The 16,712-nt window shown below is 41.5% G+C and overlaps 1 protein-coding gene across 2 annotated transcripts in view; it reads right to left on the reverse strand.

The window, feature by feature from the left end:
- LOC109626498 (LHFPL tetraspan subfamily member 2) overlaps nucleotides 1-13,296 on the reverse strand; it is a 41,025-nt gene extending 27,729 nt beyond the window's left edge. For both annotated transcript variants that reach the window (XM_020082514.2, XM_020082512.2), the window contains exon 1: nucleotides 13,051-13,296. The gene's annotated coding sequence lies outside the window, so the exon portion shown is untranslated. The remainder of the gene's footprint in view (nucleotides 1-13,050) is intronic.
- Between the last annotated feature and the right edge of the window lie 3,416 nt (nucleotides 13,297-16,712).

Here is a 16,712-nt window from a genome sequence, read left to right on the forward strand (position 1 = left end):
GCACATTGAGGCCAAGATTGGCCAAGTATGCTGTTTAAACAAGGTCAAAGGTCAAGGCTGGGACATATCAACCACTGTTACTGTGTCCTGGCAGAGACGTAAGAGAAGCAGGAGGTGAATCAGACACATCTTCCATTGCCATCCACACATGTTGTTGTCTCTTAATGAGAGGCATGTGGGGCTGAAGCAGAAAGCATTCTCGTTAAAACAACCAGCTCAGGAGTCACATCCCACAGGCTAACAAACACAACACAGGTGTTAGTGGATGGAGCTGGGCAGGGGCTGCTTCCGAACACTAATCCCAATACTGCAACTGCTTCTGCAAAGTGTTCAATGAGCGATTTATTGGAGTCAATCATCTCAAGCACTGAAGGTCTGCAAATAGAAACAGGGATCAGGCCCAAACAAAGACAAGTTCACCTCAACCAACTAATGTACAGGGTCGAATACAACGTGTTTATCTGAATTGAGAGGGGAAAGTAAAAACTGGATTCACAAACATTCACCATGTGGGAACATCTGTTTCTGGAGTTTATAAAAACATAATACATATTGTGAGTGTAAACTAGGTTATATACTGTAAGTCCTCTATCTTAAGACTGGAACTGAATGGGCATTGCAGCTGCTGTCTACTCATTCAATACAAAACAGATTTGACCAACAATGACTTCATACTTGCACTAAGCAGCCAGTGTGTGTGTGTGTGTGTATGTGTGTATGTGTGTGTGTGTGTGTGTGTGCGCACACAGGCGTGTGTTTTGCCTGTGTCACTGGAACATTTTTATATGACTAGCGAACTGTTGCTGCATCAGCACCACAGAAACCGCTCAATGGCAGCACAGTGGATTCAGGACATGTGGGACAAGAGGATAATATTTTTCACGACCGTTGAGGCGAGGGCAAGTGGCAGTTCGTAATGATTCTCTCATTTGTCATGTAAAATGCATGGAATGTGCACAAAAAAGAGCCAAACATTTTAAAACAGGATAAATCAAAGCAATTATTGTTCTTGAGAATAATAAGCATTGTCTGTTCCTGCTCAGCTGGGCAGCTGGATAACATTCACTACACATTATTTTAGGAGCCAGTGTTGAGACAGAGGGGCTTTGAAAGCTTTGCCAGGATCTCTTCAAAGAGAAGAGGAAAAACCGTTGGGTTTCTGGTGCCTCTGCAGCTTCCGCTTTGGGTTTAGATGCAACCCCCGGCCTGTTGACGGGGATGACGAGGCTGAAACAATGTTGTTCCACTATCTACATGAAGGTTTGAGTCCAGTTGACAGTTCACAACACCAATCCCAACACCTCTTAGTTATAGCCATAGAGCACTTATGGAGTTTACATAATTAAAGTGCCAGTTTTTCCATCAGTGCATCTTTGATTCCAGACAGATGTAAACAAAAGCTGAATTCAGGTTTTGAGCTGCCAGACATCAACTCAAAGATGGTGTCCAAATGTTTTGCCCAGCAGGTTTGGTTTTAATTAGTTATCTGACGCTAAAAATATAAAACACACCATGATTGACAGCAGCCTACTGACTGTTGGTAGTGTGGCATTTTATTTTCTGTCCATGTGACAAATGAATTTCCCCACTGTCTGACTAATAAAAGATTATCTTACCTTATGTTCCATTATCACCTCATGTATTTTCCAAAGAGAAACCATGTAAAATGCGTTAGAATATAAAGATCATGCTCAAAGCCAGAGGCCAAACCTAACATGTCCCAGGCAAAACGTTAGCATCCTCACTAGGTGTTGATCCATGCAGGTGACAAGTTAATGAAGATGTGTTGCTCTTGTGTTACAGTCCAAAGCTATAGTTGGTTCTCATAACGTCAGTGAAAATCAAAGATCAGGCTGTTGTTTCATTCTAGCTGTTTGGCTTACATAATTTTTGCCTTTGGTAAGGCTTTGAGGATGAGGACTAACCAGTGTTTCTGGCAAACGTAATGGGAACGTTTACCACAGTCGCTGGAGTGTAAACTTTCCAAATTCCAAATAAGAGCTGGCTTACAGCATCCAAGTTCACACAGTAGAGAAATGTTACATAGTAAATGTAGTTGTGAGCAGGCCTTTTTTTAGCGTAACCTTTAACCCCACAAACTCATTTACTTAGTAAATGATATGCTCCTTGGAAATGGAAGCAACACTTGGTTACTTGGTGGTGAACTACGGTGCTGAACGCCAGACTGTCAGTTTTCATTTGAGCGGACGATTCAAAGACATGGAAAATGAAGATTTGACTTGGTGTGGAGCTGTATCTCTCTTTATATCATTTATTCCCAGAATTCTTTAATACGATTATCTGCACATGAAAACTGATCCTGTGTGACATTGTTCGATGACGTTACGCCACTAACGTCCAGCTCGATCTCCTCGGGTCGCCCCTAATTCCTCCGACAACGCCACCCCCCTCGTTCCACTTCCACAAAAAAAGGCACTTAACACTGCAGCACAAGCCGGGCCATTAGAAAAAAGCACTCGGTGTGGAAAAGTAAAAACACAAGGTGTGTTTTACTCCCTCGGGCGCCCGCTGATTACACACTCTGCAGTAATGCAAAGATTATCCACACTCTATCCAATTTCCTCCTACATATGTGTGTACTGTATGTGTTTTTTATGTGTGTGTGTGTGTGTGTGTGTGTGTGTGTGTGTGTGTCTGTGTGCATGTCCTGCCTGTAAACCACAGAATGACGTCACCTTGCAGTGATTAGTCTGTTAGCTCAACGTGAAACACAACAGATGGCCACATAGCGTCATTCAGCAAGACTGGGTTCTAATTCTTATTACAGATAAAGGAAAAACAACCGATATGGAATCAAAGAGGAAGAGGAGGATGAAAAACTACAACCTTTAACCCGCTTTGAGTTCATGTGTGTGCAGTTTTCTTTGATCTGACGTGGTGAAGTCATCACTGCCGTATCTCTCTATATGATAAAAGACAGGTGTATTAAGTGCTCTATAATGGGAATAGGAGGGTCATTTCTCCGGACTGGATGCAAGCCAGGTTTCTCCCAGACTGCGATGACAGACATAATGGGCAAAGGGGTTTCGCATGAGTTTACACACACACAATCACTTGTTCCCACACACGTGCGCGCACAAACACACACAGTGCACGTGTTGCAGCCTAACTCATGTTCCCCAAATTACATTATGAAGTCTAAAAGAAGGAGAGGCATCGTCTTTTCTGTCTGGCCTCTGAACCTGTGAACCTGCAGTCATAAAGATTCCCATTCAGAGTCTCAGGCCACTGGCTCCCAGGAATCTGATGGCTGTGCAGTAACTAGCCCATAACGGCCTCTTTAATGTGTGTAACCATCCTGAGAGGTGGATAAGATCGTGGAAGTGTTTACATAATCTGGTATTGGCACACCTCAGACCACTGGTGTGCCCATCACAAGACCCCCTGCAGTTTGCATATCAGCCCCATGTTGGGGTTGATGATGCAATCATCTACCTGCTGCAGAAGGCCTACTCCTCTCTGGACAGACCCAACACCTCAGTCCGGATCATGTTTTTTGATTTCTCCAGCGCCTTCAACACCATCCAGCCCAGACTGCTGAAGGCCAAACTGGAGGGCACGCGGGTGAGTGCTCCCCTCATCACTTGGGTCGATGACTATCTGACGGGCAGACCACAGTTTGTGAGATTACAGAACTGTGTGTCTGATCGTCTGATCAGTAACATCGGGGCCCCCCAGGGAACTGTACTGTCCCCCTTCCTCTTCACCACATACACTGCTGATTTTAAGCACTGCACTGAGTCGTGTCATCTGCAGAAGTTCTCTGATGACACGGCCATTGTGGGGTGTGTTGAGGGCGGGGGGGAGGCTGAGTACAGGGACCTGGTCGACCGCTTTGTGAAGTGGTGTGGGGAGAACCGCCTGCAGCTCAACGTGGAGAAGACGAAGGAGATGGTGGTGGATTTCAGGAGGAACAAGCCCGTGCCCTCTCCTGTCTGCATCGGTGGGACGGATGTGGAGGTGGTACCTGCATACAAGTACCTGGGTATCACACTGGATAATAAACTGGACTGGTCCACTCACACAGAGGCCGTCTACAAGAAGGGCCTGAGCCGGCTTTACTTCCTGAGGAGGCTCGGGTCCTTCAATGTCTGCAACAAGATGCTGCAGATGTTCTATCAGTCTGTTGTGGCGAGCACCATTTTCTTTGCTGTGGTGTCCTGGGGTGCGGGCATCAAGGCAAAGGATGCCAACAGACTGAACAAAATCATCAGGAAAGCCGAGTCTGTGGTTGGCTCTAAGCTTGTCACCATGGAGGAGGTGGTGGAGGACAGGATGCTGGCAAAACTGCTGGCAATTATGGACAATCCCTCTCACCCCCTCCACAAAACACTGGACAAGCTAAAGAGCAGCTTCAGCCACAGGCTCATCCAACCCCGCTGCTCTAAGGAGCGATACAGGAAATCGTTCCTCCCAACCGCAATAAGACTCTATAACTCATCTACCTCTGTCAGAGCCACCATCACAGAACTGCACTAATATACCTGTCACCTTTGCACCATGTACCCTGCACTACACTACGTGTGTTACTTTAAACCACTTTAATATTACAGACCTTTTTATACAATAATATTGTCTTTTGCACATCCAGTCCACGTATTCTTACACTGCCAGTATATTGTATAGTCAAGTACTTATAATTATACCCTACTATATATTATATATCATATCATATTATATCATACTCTGCATACTCTGCATATTCTCTGTATATTCTTCGGATTTACAAGTCTATATACACATATTTATACATGTGTACATGCTATTATTATATTATTATTATCACTACTACTACTACTATTATTATTATTATATATACTATTGCTGCCATTATTACTATATACTGCTATTATATTGGTATAATTACTGTCTATATAAATATATATTATGTTATATTGTATACTATATATATATATATAAATATATACTGTACTAATATTCTTATATACTGTCTAACAATAACATTACCATCATATCATTATTACTATTATCATCATATTGCCACTGCACTACTTGTCTGCCTATTCATCTTGTGTTTCTGTTTCTGTTCTTTTTACCTAAATGTTTTGTTTTGTTTTGTTTTGTTCTATTGCATTGTGTTTTGTTGTGTTCCGATACACAAGCTGCTATGACACCTTAATTTCCCTCCGGGGATGAATAAAGTACTCTATCTATCTATCTTAAGTGCCTGCCCGCTGTTAAACTGTCTCAACTGGGCAGCGTCAATACAACTGCAGATACTTGGGTAATTTGGTGTTTTCAGTCCACACACTGTATTTTCTGTTCGGTTTTTTTAATAGGTCAATTACATGTTTTCTTTATCACCTCTAATTGTATCTCTAAATGTAAAAACATTTTTTTTTAAATAGTAAAATATGAGTCACATTACTCCAATTGTAAATAAGAGTATAAGTTTACACTTTATTTTATATTTAATACTATTTCTACGACTTTATACTGTACAGTATTCTACTTAATAATATATTTTATAGTGGTCCATAGACTATCCATATCATGTTATACTGTAAAAGAGAACAGTTTCCAATAATCTTATATAATCTATGGTGACCGCAGGTCTCCAGTGTATTTTAGGGAGAACTGACAGATGGAGGGATGAATATATGGAGGTCAGAGGCAGCTATTAAAAAAGTGGAACCCCTGGAGTCATCAGAGCTGGTGGAGGGACGGGGGGGGGAGAGAAACGATGGATAGAATGAGGCAGGTTACAAAGACAGCTCCAGTCTCCTGCCCCTGAGAGACTGGGTCACAGATGTCTGACCCAGAGCTGCTCCAGTTAATTGTGAAACAAAAGCCTCACCTTCTCTTTCTTTCTCTCTCCAGTTTTCAGCTCTTTGTTCTCCTCTTTTTCATTCCTCCCTTTCTCTTTTCTCTCTGACATTTGTTTTCCTTTGTGTCTGTTTTCCATCTCCCTCCACTATTATTGCTGCCCTCCATGATTCCCTTTTCTCAGGCCTGTGTTTACTCTCCCTCTCCACGCAGCGAGCGACGCTGTAATCCCTGCTGTCTTCAGACGGCAAATACCACTTGGCTGTCGAGGGCCGCCCCCAAAAGACAACAGCAAACAAAGAAATGCCTCATTCCCTGCATTCTTTTTTTTTTTTTCCAAAGCATGTATGCAAGCTTCTTGGGACAGAGCAAAAGTCAATCACAGAGAGAGAGAGAGTTGGAAATAAACATGAAATCATAGCACTCGTGTCTGCAATCAAAGTATAAACACTGAGACAACAGCAGCTTCACAGCTGGAATGATCTGCTGCAAAGATGCTTTCCTGGCAAAAACAGGTGAACTTGACACAGTGGAGATTTGAACAGTGAAGAGACTGTGGCTCCATCCTTACTAATACACTTTAAGATCAAAACAGCCTTTTAGTAAGCATCCATACTAACACACCTGAATAAGTCGATATCACATGACTTCACATACACTGGTCATGTCCAAACAGCAAGCAGATTGTCTAATCGGCAGTTGGATGCTCAGGCCAGTGTTTTTCAAAGTGGGGGGGCCGCCAGGGGGCGCTAGGGGGGCCTCAGAAAAAAAGGGAAGATAAGAAAAAAATAGCAAAAATAAAAAAATAGAATCTACTTATTTTATTTCATCATTATCATAAAATAGATTCCATTTTTTTAATCATTATTATAAAATATAATTTATAATAATATATCATATCGAAATGTTATTTGCCATGCTCATCTTTCTGATTGCCTGCCAGTCAAAACATCATTCATGGCGTCATGACTTCGTGTGTAGACCTGGCGATGTGCGCCATTTATAATATATATAATATATAATACAGTGTTGAAAACAGTTAATAAAAGTAAGTTGATGTTTCTTTACATACTTTGTAGCATTGTCTGTGGGTTTGCAAAGGGGGTCCCCGGCCAGAAGCTATGCTGTTTGAGGGGCCATGGCATGGAAAAGTGGAACCCCTGGCTTAGGCTACAGACATTTAGACTAAAAACATGGTGTAAATGACACCGTTCCAAGTCCAGTATGAATGTAGGGGCTTATGGACACTTGGATGACACCACAGGAGAGGTATGGAGGCATTTTATGTTTTTATCTGTTGCTTTTATACGTTTGAAGAAGTGCTCACCAGTTACTTTAATCGTATTGGATTTGGCAATAAAAAAAACAGGAAAGAAAACTTGCAAAAAGGCAATTTTTTGTCCTGAGGCTTGTGTGCATGTCTGTGTGGTCCCACGAGTGCTGTAACATTATCCCCGACCAGCCTCGCTGAGCAGTCACCCTCACCTGGAGAGTGCTCACACTACAAATCAATTCACAGCTGTGCAGACCATTAGGCAGTGACCAGGGCCTCTCAGCGACACAGTTGAGATTAATGGAGACAGATTCCGTCAGAGGTTCCCAAGCTTTTATATTCAATTTCACATTTCAGCGTTTTACACTTAAACCACCAAATGTTTATCCTTTCCATTATTGTAATAAGTGTAAAGCACTTTCATTGATTTTGAGGTTCGGGCTGTTGTCTGAAACTTTACAAACCAAACACTCAGAAAATCTGTGATGAAAATAATCATTCACTTGCTATCACTTACACAAATACACTTTGAAGTACATGGTTATAATTACATCATTTTGCTTGAGTAATATTGAATGCTAAACTTACATTTTTTGCAGTATAGTATTGGTACTTGAAAGTATTTGAATACTTTTTCCACAGCTGCACACTGCCTGTGTAATATGTGAAGATGGAAAGCTTGGCAGAAAAAGAAAAAGTAACTAAAATACAAACGGTCTTCTACAGTGACTACATTTATTAATATGAACAGCATCAGGCTGAACCAGTGACCTGCCTTACATTTAGAATGAGTCACTTTTATTAAAGGTACTTCTGCCAAAGCAGGATGGAGACAGAGAAAGCATTATAGCTGCTGGTCCTGCCGTGCTCTGGATACCAGGCTTCAGTGGTGATAATGACCGGTGACAGTGGGCCAGCCCAAACCAAAAAGGAGGGTTTCCATGGTGCTGGTGAAACCAGAACCCCAAACACAGGGAATCATGTCTCTGGTTGTGAGTAATACAGGCTTCGAGCAGCTGGAGGGTTTCTCAGCTGTGCGGAGATTTAGCAGATTTAGTAAATGTGAAAGTGAAATGACTCAAGTCAAGGCTTTCCAGTGAGAGCTAATCAGGGGCGTGAATGGAGTCTTACTCAAAATGAAACTGGTAGATAAACTGCAGTAAATTGGTCAGTTGTTAGATTATACAATTAGATGAATACATAAAAACACAAAAACATGTCTTAAATACATGAAAAAAGTACAATGAATTATTTTACTATATAATTATTTATTAAATAACTTATCCTGTGTGAATGTGAGCAGCTGTTTTGATCTAAAGCTAAAAGGATCGGTGATTAATCAGCCTCTCGAATGTGAGGACTCCCTGTTTTCTCATAAACTCTTTGGACAAATCAAGCTGTGAACCTAGAAAGAGTAAAGTGCTTTCTGGTTCAAGCTTCATAATTAGTCTTAAAGGGTTAATCCTGTTACATGATCGGATTGATTAATAAAAGAAATGACAGGCAGTTGCAGCCCTGCTTTGGTTTAAACCTACAGTCTCTATTTACAGTCATTGTTTTCTCATTGTAACACAAACCAACTGGAACATGAAAGATAACTTTTTTCCGCAGTGTCACAAACACATTGTGCAGCCTGCTGTTATCTTATTCATACATCTTAAAGCCTTTTCCATGACCTAAGCCAAAGTGAACATCTGATACGGCCTTATCGCGCATTACACACAGACGGCCTATTGTGGCAGGTCGTAACCTTCCACCATTAGCATACAGCTGTGAGGCCGAGTCCCAGAGTTCCAGCTTATTAATCAATATTCATGTCTGATACGAGGATTGCCAGTAAAGACAAAGGGATGGATGGCTGGAAGGTAAACAGGAGACGCTGCCGCTGACTCAAGAGACGTAAACTGAAGTGAGTGTTGAACACGGTCGGCAGAGTTTAATGAGCCTGCAGCTGCTCCGCGACGAGATAGAGTGCTGGAGGCCATGCAGCTGCAAAACCCACCGTCTGTCTGCCGCACATTCCCCTGAGAATGACCCCCAGCTCGCCACAAAAGAAACAAAACCCACTTCTTTCTCCTCATTTCACCCGACAGGAGGGTCCTGCCTCCCCCCCCCTCTCTCTCTGCCCCCCTCCGCAAGTGATTCCCTTTCCTAGATATCTCTCTTTCTTTCTGAGGGTGGGTACGTTCCACACAAACCTACAGTCAGCCCTCTATTGATAGAGGGAACAAGTGTATAGGGTGCAGGCTTTGTTCCTGCCAGGACCCCACCCTGCTGGTTTCCTAGTAAACAGTGGGCTGCAGAGCTGTTGTTGGAGGAAGATGTACCCCCCGGGAGAGGCTCATCTCCAGGAGCCACAGGGGAGAGGGGTGGGGGGGGGGGGGTAGAGCCAGACAAGCTAAGAGCAGCAGAGAGGAGAGAGAGGGGTGATTAGCTCCAGCGCTGCCTAATCTAATCAGCTCATGCATGGCCGGCCCACAGCGTGGGCAGGGAGGTGAGGGGGCGAGTACAGACCAACAAAGTTTTGGTCATTCTGAGGTGTATGGAGGGTTTGGAGACATGAAGCAGCAGTTTCAAAAACAGATACAGGTCATCACATGGGTGAGGTCATCACATAGGTGAGGTTAGGGTTACCGCAAAGCCCTCTGGACACTAGGGCCGGGCAATTAACCGAAAATGTATCAAAACCGATGTTCATAACCTCTGACCAACTTATTCTTGCTCATGTCTGTTGATTCAGTTAATACATTCCCCAATGCCTGCATTCACAAACCGTTGGGTTTCCGCTATGTTCGTATTTGCAGCCCCGGGAACCTTGTACAGTGCTGGATTATCGTGCTGCATGTCCTCCCCCCCTCCCCTTCTGATTTAGCTTGACGCTGTCCATTGACATTGTAAACCAAAATAAATAGGATAAAAAGAAGTTCATAACACAGGTTTTTATACGTGTGTTGCGTTTTATTTTATTCGAACTAATTACAGGGTCAGATACGAGTTATTTGAAGATGATTTCTTTTTATTCCCTATAGCAGACAACAGGAGAACGCCTCTCTGACGTCTTCCTCTTCCTATGTACTTTGCAGACCTTAGAAACTGAGCCTGTTTCTGAAGCTGCTCTATAAAACAGAAACCAACACGGACACACGGCTGCTTTTAATTCTCTTTGGAATACTCCCTCTAGAAGCTTGGAATTGAGAGCCCTCATAACGTAATGTGACCCAGTTAAGATTTGTCTGAATTTTAAGACTTGTCTTCCCCACATTACGTCAATTTTATAGCCAAATAAACAATCTTCAGGGTAAAAGGGGTGTACGAACAAAAAAGAAAAACTTTGTAATGCGTCGGTTTCATTAGAGAACTTCCTGGATGCTCCTGTTGAAAGCTTTATTGACCACTCACTGAGAGAGCAAAAAAAAAAAATACTGTGGGGTGAAACAGAGACTGAAGAAAAAAGAGCCGATTGTCAAAAACAGATGTTGCTGTTCCGTGTACAAGTGCAACAGCTACAGAAGTCTGAAGAAATATAGTACAAATAAGCCAGTCTTGTTACCAGGGCCGTCGACACTGGAGGAAATCCAGAGCGCTGCGACAAACTGTATTCCAGATGTTGGTCGCAGCCGGCCGGAGTCATCTGGTTTGACCTCTGACACAGGAGCAGCAGTTCAATTAGCGGATTTCACACTCTGGTCACAGATTCACTATGGTCCTGTTCTTTGGTTTCCAGCACACACTGATAGTGCCCAGGTCTGATTTCCATCAGCAGACCACTCTGAGATATTTACACTCACAGACGCATAAAAGTGAAGTGTTTATTTAGGCTCCAAATGTGCGGAGGAGATGTAGATCAAATACCCCAATGAAAAAAAGGAAGTCGTCATTCCAGGAAAAATATGCTGACCAGTCCCATAAACTACAGCCAGGATGCTGGATTAATGACAAAAGCACTGCCATCAAAGCTCGGAGAAGCACGGCAGGCAGATGATGTGGTCTGCATGAATGGGTTAGCAGTTAAACTTCATTTACTTATTTATTTATTTTTACACTAAAAGTATCACCAGCTGCTTCATCTACAGTGGGCGAAAACAGTGACTGGCAAGTTTTTTTTTTCCGTGCTTTGAAAAGTTTACCATTCTGTTTAGGGAAATGAGAGGAGAAAAAAAAAAAAAAAAACATTAAAGAAGTTTTCCAAAGCATCTGCGCTGCCAGGCTGCCAAGAGAGAGAAACTCAAGTATTTTTGCTTTTCCTGTGGCCTACACGGAGGAGAGAGAGCGTTCTGCAGGGTCGTAATGAATGAAGCCCAGAGTTTTTTAATGGGCCAAACACGGAACCCTGAGGGACCACGTGCACTGGCACATAAGTTGAAACCACTGGCAATCCCTGACGGTGGACTCCAACTGACCGCCATCTTTAATGCTAGTTGTTCACTGATGACATAAGCATCATTAAACTTCTAAAGCTCACTTGTGCTAACTCTAAAAAAAGGAGAAATTACAAAGAAATGGTTTCGGCTAATTACAGAATATCGACTCACGGCAGAGACCATGCGGAGGCCGAAATGCTGCAACTCCACATCTGGAAATACGGTGACGATGATGCACTGAAATACGATTTAGCACGTTCAGATTTACAACATTAGACTGCAGAAATCTGAAGCGACATCAGCAGTGGTCGTCTACAGGCAGCGAGAGCAACATCCATGTGGAAAAAGACAGATCACATGGCTCGGATGTTTCCTACCACAATAAATCAGTGACTGAGGTTTGGAACAACAGCGCTACATCTCTCATGAACACTGTCTATTAAATAGCTGCAATAAAGCATCACATATGGAAAAAGAAGAATCGCAGCTTGCTGGGAAACACATGGAGAAAAAGAAAAGTGGGGCTGTCCTGAGGCAAAATACATGACACAATGATTGACTTTGGTTACACGGCGGTGAAGACTTCATATATGTATATGAAAGAACTGTGCCCTCGGGAGACCTTTCTGTTTCACACACAAACACCGGTTTACAGGCCGGACCAGTTCTCATGTTTACTGTTGAAACATAACACAGGAAACAGGATAAGAATCTGTGTCGCACTTTGTCAAGACCACTGACTGACTTTATCTTCACCTCACAATAGCAGAGGCAACCTGAGACCCCTGATGCGTCCACTGATGCACATGTGAAATCAGCAGGTGTTTGGGGTTCATGATGCATCCATGGGGCTTTTTTTTTAAAAATTGAACTTAGAGACAAGAGAATCAATGGATCATTTGATTGCCAGAAAATCAGTTGAGAGAAATTCCAAGTTGGAGCATCTATTGATTTGACAGTGTCTGCTGTAAAAAGAAAGACATCTGAAAACATTAGCCTGTTCATTCGGGAAATTGATTTTCACCTTTATCTGCCAGTTTATGGACAAAACAAGAAATGAAGTGCCTCATATGAGTCTCTTTTCCATCTTCAGTAAGACATTAAACAAAAGAATAACAAAACAGATAAATAAAAGAGAGGAAATCGGTTTTTAGGTTGAATTTTGCAAACAACAAGGGTTACAATTGACAATTGAAATGAAAATGTGCCACTTTCTTGTGTTTGTTGGACAGAAAACACGACTTTTGATGACATGAGTCCAATTTCAAAACTCATTTCTAACACGTGATGCATTGTCACCCAGTTCAAACTACATTAATGGAGGAGTCAGATTTCCACAGCTCCCAGCCCTCAGCAACACGCTGGGCTCACGATGAGCTGCAGTGCCTGGCAAAGCATCAGTCTGCTCGGCTTCCCTGCCACGAGTTTTCCTCCACAGCCCAGAGAGAAACTGCTTCAATGAGAAATGTGGAGGATCTTGGGCGCAAGCCACAAAGATCCATGTGGGAGTTTTTGCAACAAAGACGTGTTTCATAAAGAGATCATCTCTGTGCTGTTAGTTTAGAAAGAAGAGGTTTGTCTTCTGGTTGGAGAAGGACTGTTACTTACGTGGAGCTGAGCAGCGACGCCTCTGAACTCCAGCGAGTTGAAGGATCTCCGTGCGTCTTTTTACGCAGCGTAAGTTAAACTGTCGGACTCGATCCTGGCTTGGTTTCGTCTTTTTTTTTCTTTTCCTCCGCCACCTCCTCCACCGCTCAGTGTCTCCTCTTCATCCTCCACGTTTTCTCCGGGACCACAGAAGAATGAATGGCTGGCTCCGTCCCCTCCTCAGCTCCTCCTGCTCCAGACAGACTACTGTTGGGATGGGAGTGACTGCTCCGGTAGCTCCCTCCCCCAATCCACCAGTCACTGGCTCTCTGCAGCTCCCACTGCACTCATGACAGTCTACATGATGGATTTCATTCATGACACCGTGTGTGATCACACAGCATGTGAATGGACAACACAGGGATGTGGTGGAGAACACAGCAAAATAAAGTGGGCCTACAACTTAGTGTTATTTGAGAAAATAGTGCACGTTTTAATTCTCTACATTTATCTAACATGTGCAATGTAAGTGGTCACTTAAGACTTAACACAGAAAACATATCCTCTAACACATGATTATCGATTAAACTACAGTCAGAGTAGAGTAGTTTGATTTAGTAAATTGCTTCTTGAAATGCATCCAAATGAAAATGTCTAATATTTAACAACAACAACATAATCATTGTTTGAATAATAACTTTATTTTTAGAGCACTTTTCAAGCACCGCTCAACAAAACAAATAATTAAAATACAGAAGGAAGTACATCATAATGGTTAATAACAATGGTCATAATAATGATAATAAGAAAGATACAGAAACAGACTCATTCCCTCAGGCAATATAATTTTCAAACAGGGAATTCTTTTCTGCATAACTTCGGGTTTTTGCTTTTACTTTTGCTATTAGTTCGGAAGCACCACTTTGAATTGAAAGGTTTGCGTCAGTAAAGCAGTTACTTCTCCCACTGTTGTCCGATGTGTTGTCCATTATCAGATGGATTGAAGAAGCTGCCTGAGGGCAATAGCTGATTTCACATAGTGGCGTGCAGACTCTCTGAATGGCTCCCATTCATGCATCATGGGAATAGCTTTCATCTCAAAGCTCCCTGGGTGTAGTTTAAGTAGAGCAGTGACTTTTCTAATTATAGATTCACCCTCCTCCATTGCTCAACCAAAAAGAAAAGAAGACAAAATATAAAAAAGTGGTAATGAATCTTTTAGAAAACAATTTCTTTGAAAGGAATGTGTAGTTTACCAATAAAGGGGTTGAAAGTACAAGATTATCAATCAACCTCAATCGAATCTTATCTGTGTTGTATTTTTCATACATACTACTACTTATTTTCATAATTATTCATAAGCAAAATGATTATGTAAATAATAAAACAGCTTTATGAATAGCTCAGATATTCAAATATATAATATAACATTAAATATATGACTAAAGCAAATGAGAAATAAAAACTGTGAAAAGTAATTATAAAACCATGAGAAAACATATTTACAAAAATAATTTTAGTTTGTATATCAACCCACTGTCAACTGTTCTGTACCTGGCTTACATTTATCAACAAGTCTTGACATTGCCGTGCCCGTAGACAGTTTTCTCTGGTGTTCTGTCAGCAATTCTGCACTAACTGCTTGTTTACTTTGCCGTTTTGAGTAAATTTCACTGATTATGTTGTTGTACATTGTTTCTTTCCTAAAATAAGCTCGTCTCTCATCGCCGATCAGATATACTTTTATAATTAATGGAAAAAGTTGTCACATCATGATTGTGGCTTTCACCGTTCCTTTCATTAACAAACACCTAACCAACGCTGATGTATTCTAACCAAAAATGTCAAGTTAAAATACAACAGATGTCTTTTTACACATTGAGCAGACATGTCACAACATTAGCTTTTATTTGGGGTCTTGGTTTTGTCCAACTGATCAATGCACATTTAATATTCACTCTTCTTGTAGCTCTGTTTCTTTCTTCCACAAACTGCTCTTTAGCTGCTGAATGTTCCACTGTATTCACCAGGGAGTTGTCGTGTATGTGGTGTACTGGGTTTTTGGAGTAACTTTTGCTGTAGAGCCACAAGAAAGAATTAAACCAGTGAAGTTGTGGGATGTTAAACTATAACAATAACATAAAGGATGTTTGAACCGCTTGTAGAGCTAAAAATATTGATTATTGCACCTTAAAGTGAATGTTAAGGAAAAGTAATGTACGACTCCAAAAGTAAGGTTCTCCAGATACAGTATGAAGTCATGTTATCTGGCTCACAAGTAATATTTAATAGCAACCAGAAAACATTACACTGATTATCTACAGTTTATGAGCTCTGGTGGAGAAATTATCGCATAATTTATTATCCTGATGTGACTCAATTCAACAATACAGGGTTGGATTTTCACTAATATAACTTGGGAGGGTGTCTTTAGATGATTGACTTATGAGCTGATGGGTCAAAGGTCAAGTTTAACAAAAATAACCAAGGCAAATGTATTCATATAGCAAAATAATTCTAATAAGAAATAAAATAGTTAAATAAGAAATTAGAAATGATTTAATTTAATAAAAGGCCGTGGCGAACCGGAAAGTGTTCTATTGATTTAAAAGAATTAAGATTTGCAGTCGACCTGCAGTTCTGCCTGTTCCACAAATGTGGAGCATAGAAACTGAACGCTGCTTCTCCGTGTTGAGTTTTGACACTGAGGACAGAAAGCAGATCTGTTCCAGACAACCTGAGGGGGCTGGATGGTTCATAACCTGAGATCAGATATATATTTGGCCCTAAACCATTCAGTGCTTTATAAACCAACAACAGGAATTTTGACAGACCAGTAGAGTCTTAGACCTGCAGTGATATGACCCACTTTCTTGGTGTTAGTGAGGACTGGAGCAGCAGTTTTTCTAAATCCTGCTGAGACATAACTCCTGTAATCCTTGATATGTTCTAAAGGTGGTAATAAGATGAAGTTAAGGTTAACCTCATATTGTGTATAATTAAAAATTCACGTAGGACTGTAGACAGGACCTTAAGCTTGTATGACTCAAAGAAGATTTGTTTACAACCAATAAGATTAGAGCCATATCTCTAATCTTATTGGTTGTAAAAAAAAAAATCAATGATGGTTAATACAAGCTGTGATCTACAGCTTGTATAGATTAACCATCATTCGTCAACCATCATTATGAATAGGTTTTATTACAATATGGAAAAGTTTGTGAGGTATACACTGGGTGTGCACAGGGTATCCATCAGCCCTCAGATGTTTTTCATTCTCATAATCATTAAATCAGTCATAATTCAAAGACAATCTTTTTAAAATGCTGTTTCCAGCTTCTCAGTTATGAAAAACACATGCAGACACAAATGCATTGGGTAATTTAATAATAAGAAATAAGCATTTGTATGAAATAGTTCCCCAAGATTCCCCCAAGTAAACTATTCACACAGCATTACATGAATATTTGGGTACCCAACACTGAATCTCTGTGGCTCTGAGTCTTAACCTTTCAGGGGAGGCTAACAGCTGAGCCAAAGACCCGCAGCCGGCAGCAGTCACTGCAGATTGCTCACATTCTGAAGGTTTAGTCACGTCCAACATGTCTAGGTCCATGCTGCACAGCAGAAAGCCATACTTTGCATTATTTCCGGATGTGAGTCTATGAATGCACCCGCCAGTC

Source organism: Paralichthys olivaceus, chromosome 18 (assembly GCF_024713975.1).
Source record: "Paralichthys olivaceus isolate ysfri-2021 chromosome 18, ASM2471397v2, whole genome shotgun sequence".
In the NCBI taxonomy this organism is placed as follows: domain Eukaryota; kingdom Metazoa; phylum Chordata; class Actinopteri; order Pleuronectiformes; family Paralichthyidae; genus Paralichthys; species Paralichthys olivaceus.